This window comes from Hippoglossus stenolepis, chromosome 13, assembly GCF_022539355.2.
Source record: "Hippoglossus stenolepis isolate QCI-W04-F060 chromosome 13, HSTE1.2, whole genome shotgun sequence".
NCBI classification, from domain to species: domain Eukaryota; kingdom Metazoa; phylum Chordata; class Actinopteri; order Pleuronectiformes; family Pleuronectidae; genus Hippoglossus; species Hippoglossus stenolepis.
In genome coordinates, this window is record NC_061495.1 from 7,073,619 (window position 1) to 7,089,820 (window position 16,202).

Genomic DNA, 16,202 nt, shown 5'->3' on the forward strand with positions numbered 1-16,202 from the left:
AATAGTTGTGTTATTGTAAAGTAAGACATTGATAAATATTGATGCAGAACTTAAATGTTTTCCACTTTGCCTGAATAAGCATTTCTCACTGTAAATTATTATTTTTTGCTTACCAGGGGAACATCTGCCTTCCACTCAAGGTGTTATGATTAAACTGGTTTTGTGTGCTTGCCCATTCCATCTGCGAGCATTATTCATTTATCAAACCATTACTGGGACAGCCTAGTTTTTACCAAAAATAATTAGAGATTAGGAATTCCCTAATACTACAGGGATCTAGCACGGCTTATCTGCTTTTAACTCTTTGCCTTTCTGTCATCTGTCATCCACTAAATGTTAACAGTGTTAAACTGCTACACATAAATATGAATGCATGAAAAGATCTATAAAAAAAAAAGTACTTTTGAGGAATAAAAAACTGCATTTGGTGAAAAACTGAATCTAGAAATGCAGTTACGCTTTATGACATGTCAAAGACACATATTTGCCTCTGAAGTGCTCATCTCAATGTTCATCATTATGAATGGTCTGTAGGGAGTCATATAAGTACCATTGGGTCGCGTATGGCTGTCAGAGGATGTGTTCAATGAAAAACACTTTGACTCTGAGCGGTGGTCCAACCCAGTACAGTAGTGTGGGACCTGACAGAGGAATCCTGAGCACCTCAGTCGTTGAGAGACCATCTGTGTACCCCTGCATGACAGATCAGAGCCACTGAATATTCATGCACCATCCTTTCCCCTCATCACATTAGATTAGAAGCCATGCGGTGAGACAGCATGGGGAAAAGGCTGACAACACGGTTGCGTTGTCAGAGACCCTTACAGCTGCGTGTTAAATAGCACATTTGCCAAATGGACATGAGCTGTAGTGAGGCGCTGGGTTGAATGTTCAGTGACAGTGTTCCATATATTTTATATCACCACGGCTGTATTTTAATAAAACATTAATGATCTATTTATATTAAAACCTCAGGAGGAAGTGTTTACAAATACATCAATAAACACACATATCTGATTACGATAACATTGTTTGATTAAATTTTATCACTGGGTGACTGTTAAATAATAAGATCTAGCACTTATTTGAGTTTGATTCCAAATGTGTCATATGTCTCAGCTGTTTTACAATTTTCTTTTCCTTTTAATTCATCATTAATCACTGACATAAAAGTGAATTCTGTGAATACAGTACGGCCTCTTACCACCTACAGTATTTTGAAGATGGAATCCTCCTCTTATTGACAGCAGAACAATGCTGATTTTTAAAGCAATATATGCCTTTGTTCTATGTTTTTTCATTATCATATATATCATACATTATCATACATCAGTATGATGGATCACAAATGCATTTTTGTACTTGCAGCTTGAAATAAGCACACATATCAAAAATATCCATCCCAAAAGCAGCAGGGAGTGAGGAAATGAAAAAGGCAAATGCTTTAAACATACTGGAGCTCAGCAGATGAGGCTGCCAGTTGGCTCATGTATGAAATATGAACTCTCAGAGACAAGGTCACTTATATTTGACTTACCTAAATGTGGCATAAAAATAGTGTGAATCACTGGGGCTTGAAGAGACGGCCAAGAAACCTTCATTAAAGAAGAACATCTCCCATCACCATTTTGAGGCAATAAAAATCTTGGGAGGGGAAACTAATGTGAGTCATTATTGTGTCAATACAGACGCTCTCCTACTTGTCCACATATTCCCTCCGTAAATCAGCGCCGGGATGACGGCCCTCTTTGTAACAGCCGCATTAATTGTGGCATCTCTTACCTTCCAAAGTAGAAATGGAAGCTGTGAATAAGTGATTGCCCAGTCGAGATGGTCTAAGTGTGCCGGCATGTGACTTCTTATGGGTGGTGGAGCTCCAGGGATTGTTACAGATCCCATCACGTGGGTGATAAATCTTCCCATTAAGTGGCTGCAGCGGCGCACTGGTAATTGATATCAATGTAGTTAAGGTGGAGATGTGACACATTTACAGTGGCGGTGCAGTGGTCAGCTGTGTTTTATGTGCTCTTGTGGCTGAGGGTCGTCTATGTGCCTCATGAATCCTTAAACAGCCGCTCGCTGCTGGCAGGGAGAGCAGTTTGTTATAGGACAGTGCGGCGGCTGCAGGAGCAGCATCGGGAACATCTGTTTTGTGCAAAGAACAATGCTGTGAAGTATAAATACATTTGCATATGCATAGGTTTTTTCCGCCTCCTATAAAAGAGGTCATATAGGCTCAGCACTTGGAAAGGCACTCAAAAAGAAAAAGAAATTTACCTGCAAAAACTGATAATGACAATGAAATATGCAATATGTTCTATTTCACATATGGTCTCTCTCTCATAATGTCCCAGTCCACACGCTGAAAAATACAGTGTTAAAGCTCATGTGGCTTTGCACTAAATACATACTGATACCGTGCGAGATTAACGACTGTTAATAAAAGTGGTTCAGAGTGTTGACTCTCGTTTCTCTTGTTATTTCAGGTGCACAGGAGGTGGTGATCAGATGTCCACTCAATCACATACAGTGTACGGGGACAAAAAAATGTATTCACTTCAACAAACTTTGCAACGGGGCTAGAGACTGTGAAGACGGCTTCGACGAAGGAGTTCACTGCCGAGGTAAGAGTTAATGATGTTTTCATATCCTGATTCTTTTTGCCTTGGGTTTAGAATACATAATATAATAAGCATTCTCATTATCATGGCAGTTAATTAGATCAAGCTCATCGTCTCTCCTCTGCGTCTTTCTTCTTTTTGCTATTGTGAAATTTATTTGACCAATTAAATCTGTATCGGATTTGTAGAATATACATCTGTGGAAAATGTAAACCTTTTTTTTTTTTTATTTCCTGCTAATGTGCTTTGCATAAGATGTTCATTATTCCAAACGTTTAGTCAAGTCAATTTACGCCGGAGTGTGGTTTTGTCTAATAGTGGGAGTTTAAGGTTTATTTTCAGTAAATTCAACCTATTGCTTGAGGTTTGGTTTAAAAACGGTCATTTGTAGTTATAGCGCAGACATATTGTGAACATGCCATGGTTGGAATGAGCTTTAGTGAGTGCTCCTCATATAGTTCTACGATATGATATGGTGCCGTTATTGAACCGCAGTTTGACCCAGTTAACACACTCTTGTAGTTTATCTGAGGACGGAAAAGAAGACAAGTTCAACTCGGTCCACGGACTGAAGGCACACTACCCCTCCCCCACCTACAGCACAGCGCTGGTGGCCTGTTTATTAAATTTCTATGACTATTGAATGTATGGCTTGTTCAAATTGCACCAAAATCGGCAGTGCACTTCCTTGGGCAGTTTACAATCCAGTTGCCGAGTGTGAAGCCGATTAGATGAACGAGATATGATTTCCACACGCAGAAAGACGGACGGACGTTTTGAGCTCCCACTTTCTAACTTCTGCGGTTGACCTGGTTGCCAAGGTGACTGCTCATCATCCTTCCTGTCAGAGCGGGCCGGAGAAACAGCAGGACGGCAGCACCAGGTGTTGTGTTGCACATAAGTTTTTTGTTGTTCCTCGCATTCTTAGCAACTATATCAAGCTGCTATACGGACACCTGGCTTGTGTGATAAGGCAGCATCTGCCTCGTGATGGCTGTGGTCTTGGCACAACATTAGCCCATGTCTGGCAGAAACATGACCTTTTTTTTTTTGACCTGTAAGACAGTTAAAGTCATGCTGAGCTTTGTCTCTGTGTGAGTGCAAGGTGCAAGGAAACGGTAGCCTCTGACTCCGAGTCCAAAAGGTTTGTTGGTTTGTTGGCGCAGAGCAGAGAAGCTCTGGTGTTTCACCCCCGACACTAATGCTCGCACTAAAGAATTTCCTTGGTCGACTGATAGACTGCCTGTGACGAGAGGGTGAAATCAAATCAATATTGATTGATGTGAGAAGACATTGTTAGGGTGTGTAGAATAGCTGGTTTGGTTTACAAGTAGCAAATTAAGTTTATAGATCACCTTATTGATGCACGCAGAAAAAGTCTCAGTGCTACAAATGCCTGGGAGAGTTAATAATGCAAACACATAGATATAAATGTGATTCCCTGCTTCTCAAATTTGCAAAATTGTTTCTGACAGACTCTGTGATTTTCAGGGTTAATACTTCAGTTCTGTTCATCCAACTAAACACCAAATCAGAATGAGGTCTGCGAGCGTGGTTCAAACAGAAGACGGCCTTCATTTCATGTAAGGTGTAATGAAAATGCAAAATGCCACCTGGGAGAAATGCTCAACTCAGCCCCGGTAAAACACACAAGAAGTTTTTTGCAGCTTTAACTATATCCCATCAATTTCTTTCAGCTGCAAAAGTGAGTCATGGCAGGCAGATAAATGACAGGTGATCCACCGATGCTGGAAGAACAAGATGATAAAAATCGGCATTGTCAAACTTTACATTCAAATTAATATGCAGGTTCTTCATAGGAGTGCTTTAGACCCACATCATGAATTGTAATAACACATTAGTTCTGCTTCCAACTTGTTAAATACTCTTTATGTTACACATCCCCCAAAAGGAAATGTCTTAGACACTATTCTAACATCCTGCTGACTCACAATTAAAATATAAGTAAGTGGCAATGACTACGATTCACCTTGCTGCATCGTACTGGGAACACTAATCACTCGCCGTTGGTGACGATGTCTCCAAGAAGGAAAGTGGAACTCGGAAAACCTCCCTCCACTTTAAAAAAATGTTAAATGAAGGACAGAGCCACTGATGAAATACCAATAAATCCAGAGGCTAGCATTTTCTCCCATTCATCAGTTTAATTTGGACGTACTGCTTTGCATTTTAAATTTCAAAGTGTCAGGGTTAGAATGTTTTGCATTCTAAAGCTACCGAACGGGCAGGTGCTGCAGTGAGGACGACTCACTGTTGCACAGCAGTATTTACCATTCACTCCCCAAACAAAGTTGCAACATCTGCAACAAACAGTATATTTCCAGTATAAATCAAGAAGTTCATGCTTTTTGTTTGCACGCCCCCCCCTCCCATGTTTGCGTGGGTTTTCTCCAGGTACTCTCCCACAGTTCAAAGACATGCAGATTGGGATCAGGTTAATTGGAGACTACAGGAGTGAATGTGAGTGAGAATGGTTGTTTGTCTTAAGATGCTGACGCTGCGACGAACCAGCGACCTGTCCGGGTTCTACTCTGCCTCCTGCCTGCTTTCAGCTGGGATTCGCTCCAGCTCCCCCGGCGACGCTCAAAAGGATAAGCGGATATAGATAATGGATGGAGCTACACATCGACTTTCTATAGCTTTCAATTAAGGGCCATTTTTCAGACTACAACTTATACTGAAATCTTAATTTTAGTGCACAAAATGATCGTTTATTTTCACAGAAGAACAATATTTATAGCTCCTTAAGATGTCTCCTGTTATCCGCTAATGCATTCCTGGTTATATTAATATGGATTATAAATAATGCTCTTTATTTTAATGACCACCATAACTCCAGCCACATCTGCTTTTGTCCTCATTTCATATTGAGTACTTTTTAGTCCTGTTGAATTGTATAGATTTTATCACTGATTTATCTTTGTTGGCTCAATCCCCGTTGTCTGGCCTTTTATTACTGCTATGGGTTCAACAGTCTGTTTGATGTCCTTTCACGCACCCGTCGTCTATGGAGGGGAATCAAACGTGTGTAACATGGCACCTCTGTGTTGTAGATACATTTTAAAAGGAACTACTTGATGTCTAAGGATGAGTGATCTGAATGCTAACAGTCATACCTCATTATGCAACACTGCAGTCAGCTGCCTTGAAAACTTCCTAGCCTGAAGTTATAAAAAAGGTCTGTTCTTACTCTCATATAAAATATGAATGCATTTGTTTACTTTTATAATAAAAAAAAAAGTTTTATTTTAATGATAGGGTTGTGGTGATTTCATGGCAACCTGCTGCCTAATTTTCACTTAGGGACATATATTCTAAACTTCGTCTCGCTCGCTCGGAAGCAGGAGAAATTGAGGTCACAGAAGAGAAGTTTTAGGCAACCAGCTGGGTCTCTTGCAAAACTTTCTTTTCCCTCCCTTTCCTGCCCACCTCTTATGAATATACATGCCGAACATCCCCAGAAGGGATTGGTATGAAGGTGCCCTGATGGAAAAAACCACCAAACTCTTTGCGCTCACCTTCAGGAGACTTGCTCATTCTTAATCACACGCTCATGGCTGTGCCGTGGGATCTCTGAAGTCTCCAATTCTTTGCCTTGAGAAAGACAAATGTCGGAATTAAATAAACACAATTCAGCTTCAGACTTCATGTGTTATCTTTAGGGCACTCCAAGAAAGTGAACACAAACAAATTTATATCAAATGATGGAGAAAGGAATCAGCCTGGAGCTGCTTAGAAACGGAATTTAAAGACTTTGTAAAAGCGTAAAGCCCGGGATTAGATTTCTCCGAGATTTAAAAATGAAAGCTTAATTCTGGTGCCAGGCCTAATCCATGCCTGGACACTGCTCATTCAATATTTTCACTTTCCCACCAAAATATGTTCAATATTGAACTAGTGTTATTAATTCTAAATCAGAGGATGTTCTGATATTCTGTTCAGGACATTATTCTTGTTAATATCACAGTCTCTATCTTTATCTTTACCAACTAAAGAATCACATCATGACAGAGGGATTAAATATAAATACAAAATATTTATCAGTGTCAAGTTCACAAGTTTGAAGCAGTGATGGGATCTTGACTATATCATGATAGCACATTGACATCAGTGTCAGTGAAAGATTGATCTGACACCTTGGTGTTTCAAAGTCAATGTCAGCTGTGCAGCCTTGATAATATAAAGTGCTGGAAATTACCAGAGTATTTAAATCCAGTGATATTTTGATGTGGACTTAATTTACTATGGGAAGATTATGGCATTTGATTGAATTTAGATCCTCATTCAGTTTTTTGTATTGCTTAAAACATCTGAGCTCCTCTTTTAGGGTTTTTTTGAGACTTGTGTTGTGATAACTGTGATTGATGAACTGACACAATGTCAATTTATTTCCTACCTCAAACCAAGTCTGGTATGATGCATCTATATCACCAAATTAGGTGCAATCAAATTATTGCAATATGAGTCATTCAGAAAGTCACCAGAGAAAAAAACTTTAAAAAAGAACCTTGTACAACATTTTTTTTTATGTTTATAAGATTCTGGGTTAGAAAGCATGTAAACTAGATAAACTGCAAAATAAGTTGTGGTGTACAAACACTGTATTTTCTAACTCTGCAAGAACAAAAGCCTTGAGACTTGAAATGTAAATTGATAATGCACAATGTAAAATAAAAACACACAATTGTCCACAACAACATACAACAACTATTAGCCAGTGTAGCAACCTGTGCTACTGACTTAAACTAAATCTTCATCTGCAAACAATATATTAATGTTCCTATGTTGTGAGATGCTAATGTGTAATGTTACACCACTGACTTGTAGTAGTTGGCTTTAAAGTAAAAAATGTTAAGTTTCCTCAGTTTCTGCGTGTTGCATCTGAAGGTGTATCCTCAGCTTTGAGGTTGTCGCAGGGCTTCTCTCCTGACAACACGACACAGTGACTTTTTTCTCTCCACTGCATTATATCTGAAGTGGGTCCAAATGTCAACCTGTTTTGTTTCCGTCATGTTCTTTTTCCGCTTCACCGTGTGTTAACTGATCTCCTGCAGCCATCTAGTTTGAGGTGAATAGCTCGAATCAGCCTATATTTTCACAGTGCACGGTTGTGCTGCAGAAACATGATCTAGAAGCAGACAGGAAGAGAAATGTGCTCAGCCATTCAAATAAGGTAGTCCTGTTTTTTGTCAACCTAAATATAGAGATTTAGGTATTTTAAAATTTAGTTTTAGAACCAATTTCGTTCGTAAACAATGAATATTGTCACCATTTTTTTCTGTAATGTTGTTGGTACCATCTCATTGTCGTCTTGTCTTAGTCCTAAAGAAACAGTTACTGACGAACATTGTAGTAGCGGTTTGTTAATAATCGACAATATGAGGCTGGAGAAATTATTATTTCATGCACAAAGCCTTAATCACAAGGAATTATAATTATTGATTTTGAATGGCATGTAGCCTATTACAGCTGAGTTGTCCTCTACATTATCTTATTTGAATTGAAAATGAAGTAAGCTCTTGTCTTACTATATTTCTAAGTGATTGAATGTTTAATTAACAAAAGAAAAAACAGACAGGTATCCACGTAAAAGTTGACTGCAGACACACAGTTCACATCTTGTTCTCCTGCTGACATTTACACAACACATTAATAAGTACTCTGGTGTTTTAATCCCTGACTAAGCTCGACCCACGTAATTATTTTCATCTTTAATAACCTCATGATTGTAATAGCTCATGATTGCTCGACATTTAATGCAAAAAAACAGTCCATTTGTTGATGATGTGGAGAGAACAGAAAAGAGTTTAAATTCTATGAATGGAAAACAACAGATATTCTTCATCTTTAGTTACATTTCCATTTCTTAAAGGAAGAAGGCGTGTGAAGTTAGCACAGACAGCTGGAGATACTCTGCGAATTTCACATGATGCACTTGACTCTCATTCTGTCCCGAGCCCTTCTCGAATATAATGCTCTGTTTAAGCTGTTAAACATGTGTTTACCCTCTCATTGCCAATGAAAGAGCTGCTTCACTGCTCACAATACAACCATAGCTGCCACAGTTATTGCTGGCTCTTACGATTCCATCTCATCCATGCTGTATCCATAATTCTGAGTTTTCCCCCGGTGGGGAAGTTTGTTGCTCTCAGATCTCTCCCCTCTCTCTTTGTGCTAAGCTTTCAAGTGTGTTCCCTCTGGGAAGAATTGATCAATGTTCTGTCTCGACTATCTAATATTTCCTTTTGTATCGTGGATACTTGTCTAAGTGAACTATAATTTTGTCCATGAGCTTTCACAGCTGGTTAAAATATGAGGATTTCAACCCAATTCTTCCACTGATTATATGAGGATTACATACAGGATGCATGAAAACACTTTTCAACTTCCTGTTCCATGTGGCTCTTCAGCTTACTTTGACAGGTAGTGTGATTGAAGGTCAGTCGGCTTGTTATGGTGCTGTCGGATAACGTAAGGCTGCTGATGATGACAGACATTTTTTAAAAACAAGACAACACAAAGGCTGACGAAAGGTCGATGCACATTATTCAACTTGAAATGAAAAGGACAAGCTCAAGGAAAGAGCTACAAGTGCCATTTCTCCACATTTCAAAAGAAAGGCCTAAAATAAACCACAGATTCGGTTGGCAAACAGTGCCAGCAGCTGAAAGAATGTTCCCTCTGCACATTCTTTCAAAATGTTCATGACACACCACATGATCAAGGAAATTACGAAGGGATGAAATGACTGTTAGACACTGGCCCTTTTCTGTTACTGGGTGGAAATGTGCACAAGAGTAAAAAATACCAAGTAAAATAGAAAAGGAAAAACAGTGAAAATCTAGTATTAGTGTGAAACTTCAGGGATGACCAGAATCAGCAGACAACTGATTAGTCTTTTGGTCTGGGCAGGTACCAACACTGCTTCCAGTTTCCTTAGCTTTTGTCTGGGTTATTTTTATTTTCTTTATTTTCTTTAATAATATATAGTTTTACCCAAAATAGATCAGATATAGACTGCATTGTTGTCATCTTGCCTAAAAAAAAATCCTGTGGTGGCCTGCACGTCATGTTGTTGCCTTCCCAATTTGTTAGATGAAAGCTTTTCACAGAGCAATCGTAATTATAAAATAACCCTCAGCCTCAGTGAGTACTGATTTCAAGTAGTCATCCACATATGTATTGTCTCATAATAGTGTCCACATCTTGTTGAAGCTGTGGTTTTGTGAAGTTCTTTTCTGGGCAAAATTAGTATAACTCGCTGAAGGTGTTTCACCTAATAAGTGCAATGACACTATCATTTTGAGTCTTTTTCAATGTCACTGTCAGGCCACCAGAACAATCAATGTAACTTTGAGTCATCGGGTGCAATCTCAACGTAATGGTACATTCTTTTCAGTATAAAACTGCAAGTGGGTCCCAGTGGAAATGTACACACTTATCGAAAAATAGTAAGATTGGCCCTAGAAGCAGCTCTTGGTTCGGAATGTTCTTGCAGAAATGAGACACAAGTCTTTTGAACGAGGGCCCAACTCCTTTTTTGATCATGTCTTCCAGGAAATCATTGATACAATTCAGATGAAATTTGGTGTTTTTCCAGTTGGTGACTGTAGTGGAACAGAAATGTTATGTTTCTTTAATGGTAATTTGAGCTTGTGATGTTCACAATAATGTTCTATCAGGCTCATGTGGACAGGATGTGCACAAATTGGTTGTTGGTCTGTAGACATTTCAACAACATATTGTTCAACACATCTAATGTTAATCACCTCCCATTATTTAAGATGTGCAGATCCAATCCAGTCCAATATTTGCATCAGTGTGGTTCAGTTTAACTTCTTTTCGGTAATAAACTTCCTTCTAACCTTCTTATATAGTGATTTATTTCTTTGAATCTGGTTGGATGTCGGGTTTTCCAGGGGAATACTGGCTTACTTTTTATGACAGTATTTTATTCCTGTACAAAAGGTGGCAGCACTTCCTGAGTCCAGGAAAGCACACACACACCTTAATGATCTCATTACCATTTGACAGCTTGACCTGGTCTGGCACAATCGCTAGAGATGGTTATCACTAGGAATTCTCGAAGGAAACTAGTGGAGTATTCACTTGTGCTGCCGTAATTGCCTCAGTGCAGCGGTTCTCAACTTCAAGAGCTTTGTTTTTCCCAACATTCAACATCGGATGGTTTTTTTCACTCAACACACTTTCTGCTGAGCCGCTTCCTGAAGTCCTTGCTTAAGTGAGTAAGTTTGTTCACACATCCAAGGCAAGTTGAATTTAAAGAATGCAGCCTTCATCTCTTCAAGCTTTCTTTTACTCAACTTTTTACAGTTTAGAGTGGTGTGGACCTTTTCACAGTTGGACACAATCTGTTTTGTGCTGTTGTAACTAATGGATCTCCAAGGTCATGCACTGGCTGTTCCAGCGGTGTAGCTGCTCTGAAAGTCTCTTTCTCGGTCAAGGCGTCGTGTATTTTCCTAAACGAAGGGTCACATGTGATGTTTGCTTCCATTTCATTGAAGTCAACCAGTTGCTTAAAACTGATTCTTTACTTATTCCTACGCCACTGAGTCCTTCACCTGTTTCATCCCCTACATCAGTACCATCGTGTCCAAAGGTAATAGAGAACATTTGCCCTCTTTATATCACTGTTTCCCTCTGACGTTTCATCATGTCCTTTATTTTTTCATATTCCATCATTGCTTTAGCATTTACTTGGCCTCCTCTCTTTTCCAAAATACCCTCAGCTTCAGCAACACTGCTGCCCTCTTCTCCCCTCGGCCCACTTCACCTTTGTATCTCTCCAATGATGTTGAGGATTCACTTTGTCTGCTACTAGCGCACTTGTCTTTAGGTTTTGATGTGTGTATTTGCACTCTGACAGTCATCTGCAAAACTCCTTAAATGTTACAGTGCTGATGACGTGTGGCAGCTTCCTCCAGCCCCCTGATTTTAAAGGCCCTCTAACATATTCAATATGTTTCTGCCATGTTAGGTTAATGCCGACTTTCATACATCAATGATTTCCATATCATAGCACAACTTGTCAGAGGCAACGTGTTTGCCCTCTGCAGAGACGACGCTGATTTAAGCCATTTGAGGATTTGAATCAAAGCACCGGCTGAAAAGTAGGAACATAATCTCATTACCGATGTGCTAGTGAGAAACTGCTGTCTCTCGGTTCATCTTCTGGGGCAAACACAAAGCATGAGTGTATACTTAAAATAAGTAGTGTACACTTTTGCTCGGGACTTTGAGCCCTCTGCAAAATAAACAGTGTCTAACATGCACCTTCCCTCCCACACTCTGTTCCTGAACAACATCAAATTCTCTCACTTGATTAACTTTTCATGACAACATCTCAAACACAGGGATGAAGGAGCTTAAGATAACTGATGCGCTTCTTCCAATATGACTAGTCATGAATGCAGCTCTTAAACTTTTGCTCCTCTAATGGATTGAGAACATTTGCAGTAAATTGTCAATGTCATCGCTTTCCTCTCTCTCTGGTGATATGTGCCATTCTTTTAGTGCATTATGGGACCTTTTACTGACGAGGATGATTTTGTATTCACCTCCAAGGATGTTTTCTTATGCATCTGTTACTTAGATCAGGGGGCAGATCCAGTAATTTATTTCCTCCTTCTTAAACATGTGGACAATTTCATGCAAATCCAAATAAATGCCTGGATCTAGTGACTTATTCAGGGACTGTTAGAGGGGCTCTCTACAGATTGTAATTCATAATTTTATTTATTAATTCAGTTTTAGATCCAGATAGATCTGATGATTGGAAGGCCCCTTCTCAAAAATGTTTTTAAGATATTACACATATTAATCTCTTCCAATTTTAGATTCTGTGTCACATTTTGCTTCGCTGTTTGAGAAGTTGAAGTTCCAAGTGTTGTTGTCCTGGTAACACTTGTTTCGATTGACTGCCAGACCCCGCTGCACACTTACAGAAACACAAACAACACACACACATCAGCAGACACTGACAATCAATATTTCATGCATCTCACTTTGTTGTTCCACAGTCTGGAAAGATATTGTCACTCATATCATTACTTTCTCTAATATGAGGAAACAATCTGGTGTCATCAAATCCTATTACGGCGGATTTCCTTCCTCAGGAGTGGTTAGAATTAAAATTTCATTGTTTGTCGGAAGATTTCTACACCCACACCCAAGACGTTTCTTCCAGTATTTAAGGGCATGTCAGAAGCCTGGCAGTGCACCAGTTCTGAAATCCCTCAGCAAATTGTGCTTTGAGGGATTAACAACATTTACTGTCACATTTGAGCCGTATTTGAGCTACAGGATTACATTTTTTCCAAAGTACATGTACATGCACATGTAGCTCTCAATTTCTTGGGGAAATTATACCTTGTAGACCATCCGGACAGCTCCATGTCACATCAAAGCTGACACACTTGGGCTTCTCAGATAACTATCTAAATACTTAACTTGTGTCACTGCAATCACAGCACATCTTATAGAAATGATATTTCCCTGCACACACGTCTTGAATGTTTGAACCCCAGAGAGTATCTGACCCAGTTTCATCGTTGTGGAATCAATCTTGTCTTTCTTGCCACCCAGAGGATACCAACCAGAGCTTTCCACTTGGAGAATGGGTTAAGCTTGTAATTTATGGGTGGAAACTCCACTCATTAAAGGTCCTCGTGCCGGCCACGGATGTATACCTCCTGTGTTGGGTTTGCATATTAATTTAGTCCCACATTAAATACAGGCTTTGCTTGCAAACATATATTTTTTGGGGGAAAGGCTGGCTATTCACAGGCAAAGGCTGTAGCCATCCCTGAAGGGAAGCCATAATTAGGCCAGATGGGGCAATCTGACTGTTAGCCTTGGGTTAGTTTCTTCTTGTCCATGGTCGGGCTTCTTGTGTGTGTTGGCAAAGGAACAATGCCACAGTTACCATTCATACTCTGCCATCTGTTTGGCTGAATGTGTAAGGTCTGAGAAACTCCTGCTCGAGTGGTCCGCTATAGATGTGTGACTTTTCCTTTGACTAATGCTTTGGAGGGAATTCTGTGTCCCAAATACTCATCATTGCCATAGCTTTTCATTAATATTAATACCTTTCATACACAGTTTTTGTGGAAAGTAACATCAACTATGCAGCTATGGTGTTTTCAAAAGGATAAACCAATGTTGGATGTATTTGAGGAAAGATTACATATTTGGACTGGATTTATTTGTCCGAGGGATGTTGTGTGGTTGTAACATAACCTTCACTGGTCAGTTATTTTCATCTCATCGGTTTCCATCTCACAAGTGGGTATTTTTTCACCCCATTCCAATAATAATTGCAGCTGCAATCACCCAGTGTTTCTCGGGGAGCTTGCTGTTTCACATATCACTTAAATCCCATCTGAAACAACGTCCTTGTATTTTTACTTAAGCCTTGAATTTTTATCATGGGTAGAATTGCTTTTTTAATTTCAATGATGGTCTGATGTTAGGGAAATAGTCTCACGGTATTGACGAGGTGTTATGTTAGCAGACATGTTGGCTGCCATGGAAACATAGTGCTCATCCACTCAGTACTACTGTACCTGGTTGAGCAATAACCTCAAACCAAAGCTAGTTCTGGATTTTCCTACTCAACATTCAGGAGGAACGTTGGACCATTCTCCCTGAGATATCACTTCAGTTGTCTGCTGAGAGCTGCTCTCACGTGAGACTATTTCCCTCACATCAGACTATCGTTAAAATTAAAATGCAAGTCTACCTAGCATGGAGCTGCAGCTGGTGGATAGCCACCTTGACATTATCACGTGACCTCGATAAACTTGGGGATTAATTTTTCCATCCACGGTGGTCGGCAGTCAAGAAACGGAGGAAGCAAAGCCGCCCCAAATCATGATCTGCATGTTAAGTAAAGAAAAACTAATCTGTTATAACGATCATCCGCTTGACCAGGACAGATGGGAGCCAAGGCCTTGTTCAAATGTTTTGGAAGGTATTTTTTATGACGTCATAGTATACGATGACATATTTTTCATTCACTACATGCTGCAGTTGTACTGTCTCTAAATCGGTTGTTTCTCCTCTCTAGTACGAGAGCTTGACCACACAGTTTGTGCTGATTTGCGCTCACCATATGTTCCGCCAGTGATATGCTGACATTTCAATTTTCAGATCACTAATAGAATTTAAGGGAATCATAACTGGCTCAAAGTCCCAATTTAACAAGGCAGCAGAATCTCCTGAGCTTTGCATACAGTATCTTAGCCATCCATTTTTGTTTTTTTTTAAACCAGGCATAATGTGATAACAGATGGAGTTAATTTTGTGCAATTGCGAGAATCATTCTGTTGATACATCTGATTATGGAAAATTACACTGCTGTAGACTGCAAATTAGCTCTGGGCTCTCTGTTGTGAATATGCATATGCCTCTGTGCTTCAGACCGACTAACATTTGACCGCATATTCTCAGTGATTCAAGCATTTTACAAATCCCAGCTTTCTATTGTGTGAAAGGTATCGCATGACAAGGGCACAACTGTTTGTTGAGCAGCGCGTGAATTTCTCTGCCTGTGCTCTGAACTTCAGCAGTCACCTCTTAGAATTGTTCTTTTAGGAGAAAATTACTGAATAAATGAATTATGCTGCCTCTCGAGTTTATGCTCATAATTATTAAAATAAATATGAAATGATTTAAGTGGTTATGTATACCTATGTGTCTCTCTCCGCTGTATTATGCCTGTCATCTGTCATCTATTGACGAGTTTAAAGTATTTTCATTAATGCCAATTAATATAAGCTTTTTCAGAGCGTGTCATTTTCATAGCCTATTTGCAGACCATGGTATCAAGGCTGCTACATGCACTTCTCTATTGACTCATGCTCTCAGTGGAAGCACTGCATAGCTCTAGATATGTGGAAGTCATCAAGCAGGCTCAGTGGCAGATATACAATCCCTGCAGCACTCGGTGTTTGCCAAGAGGGAAGGCTGATCATCTGGTGTCTTTGAGCTGATATAAGGATTATGTTTGAATATCTTCAGCCCAGCATGTAATCATTTTGCACACTGCTTCACAACAGGGAAAGGTGCTACTTACCCGTACCACGCGATGAATAATAATAAAACACAGGTCACATGGGGACCATACTCGAGCCGGTGAACGAGCAAACAGAGACGGCTGCAGCAGCGTCGGTTTTCGACCCACCTGTCAAGGGCTGACAAATTGTTCAAAACTACCTCAAAATACTTAACAGGGCAACATTGTGGATGCTTTTCACTGTAGCAGAGGGATTTACTGCAGCCACCTATAGAGTATTTAGATCTGAATTGTCAGTAATGAAACTTTATTTTAATGCAATAAGACATCTCTCACTGCTGCATCCATCCAAATCCATGCACAGAGCAAAACAATAACAGGAACTGAGGAAACACACGCATCACTATGCATAATACATTTCTATTACACAGCCTCAAGTCTACATTTCCTACTTCCTGCTAATTCCTGTCCTGCCTCTATAGGAGAACTCATCAGAAATAATCTACAGATTTATTTTCAGTTTC